Genomic DNA, 1,950 nt, shown 5'->3' with positions numbered 1-1,950 from the left:
ACTGTTTGAAACTTAACCAACCTGGGGAATTCGTGCGCTAGTATAAAATAGGGAGCCCAGCTCAGAAGCTCAATGTCAATTATCACTTTTTCAAACGCATTTTTACCCACTTTTGAGAAAAAGGAACGCACTTAATCAATGGCCATCAAAGTTTACATTGTGTAAGTGAGATGTTTCGCTGACAAATTTTTATTCTTTGTATATTTTGATTTTGTTTCTTGAATCGGATTTACAGTTTGACGTTGAATTGTGTTTGTGCTGATGAAATAATTGAGTAATTTATGGGTTCTCTTTGTTTTTTGGTATTTTTGATTTTCTATGTGAATTTCGGATCTGTACCTGATCAAGTGTTTCTTCATGCTCGTGCTTATTGTTGAATATTCATTAGTGATTCTTGATTCTGTAAGCTTCTTTTTCCTGTGAGTGCCCAAGTTGATTGTTAGTTATTGATTGATTAAAGGAAAGAGGGTAAAATAGAATTAAACTTAATTTCTTTTGGCTTGATGAAAAATCCTTTGGATGCAGTAATAGCTTCCCTAGAGATTATAACAGAAATATGAACAACCAAGGTCCCAAACGAATTGATCAATGTTATGATTGTGTGATCATAACAGTTTTAGTCATCAATGTTTGTAAAAATATAAGTTGCTCTGCCAAGCAGCATAGTTGAGCATTACTCTGTGGGAAAAAAGTTACACGATTATACAATTTGTATGAATTTGGATCTCACCAGGTGATGTAGAGGTGTTATTTGAATTAAAGTTACAGAAGCTTGACTTTGATAAAGCAGTTGATAGCTCTTTGCTGTAGAATTTTTGCACGTAGTAATTGATATTCGAGCAACACATCACAATCGATTGAGTTCACGTCTAAAAGGTCTCGTAGCCATGTTTCATCAATGAAAGGGAACATGTGTAATTTTCATCTTTATTTCTTAATTCCCCGGAACACCTTGGTGCATCAAATTGTCTTCATTATTTTCCCCTTCCTTTTTATCAAAACTGTCTTTTGCCATGGATTTCCAAAGTGGTAAAGAACCTATTTGCGTTAGACTCAGGTTAAAACTTCAGGAATATAACTTGAAGTCCATTAAGGAATGATTGTCTTGCTTTTCCACATCTCCTGTTGTTGAATAATGCATCAACCTGTTCATGGAATTACTCAGGGAAATTGTGTGATAATCTAATATTGACTTTAAGAGGATTGAACATAGGTCCTTATTGGCACAGTCACAGGGTACTACACTATTTAAAACAATCTATTTGCTCTGAAATCATGCTGATAATAAGCTCATGATTCTTTTTCCAAATAACGTTTCTCTAAGAAATCAAGATATATAGTTTTTATTTTTTATTTTTTATTTTTTTTCCCTGATGAATGAGTATGGGATTGTGTACATCTGTTGATTTTGTGCTTGCCTGGGTGAGATATTACTAAAATCAAGCAAAATATTTGTATTTTTTTCATCTTTTGTAACATGAATGATATCTTGGATCTAACTGTGCTTTTTTATAGGTACTATTCCATGTATGGACATGTAGAGAAACTAGCAGAAGAGATAAAGAAAGGGGCTGCATCTGTTGAAGGGGTTGAAGCCAAACTATGGCAGGTAGGAACTGTCCTATCCTCACCATATCTCATGGAATATTTAAAAAATTAAGAAGAAAAATGTTAACCATCTCATCTAATAGTTTAAGCGGTTAGAAAAGAAGCACATTACTTAATTAAATGTTTTTTTAAACAGACCCCATCATGTGATATTGTGATTATTATAAAGGTCTGGAGATAATTTTTTCTGAAATGGCTGGTGTTGACTGGAACCTAGTTTTTTTACTATGATACGATGTTATCCATTTTATATAAAAGTTTAAACTATTAGAATGAGAAAAAAGGTCTAGAAAGTAACTATATGAATTAGCATTGTCAATGAAAGCCAATCATGAGTTACAC

The 1,950-nt window shown here is 33.0% G+C and overlaps 1 long non-coding RNA gene across 1 annotated transcript; it reads left to right on the top strand.

Moving 5' to 3' along the window:
- Window positions 1–1,596, top strand: LOC111370965. The gene is made up of 2 exons (XR_002698528.1): window positions 1–161; window positions 1,516–1,596. It is a non-coding gene; the product is annotated as an uncharacterized LOC111370965 (long non-coding RNA).
- The last annotated feature ends 354 nt before the right edge of the window (window positions 1,597–1,950 follow it).

This window comes from Olea europaea, chromosome 21 (genome assembly GCF_002742605.1).
Source record: "Olea europaea var. sylvestris chromosome 21, O_europaea_v1, whole genome shotgun sequence".
NCBI classification, from domain to species: Eukaryota; Viridiplantae; Streptophyta; class Magnoliopsida; order Lamiales; family Oleaceae; genus Olea; species Olea europaea.
The sequence above is the reverse complement of the archived record's forward strand: the minus strand, read 5'-3'. Positions and strand labels throughout refer to the sequence as shown.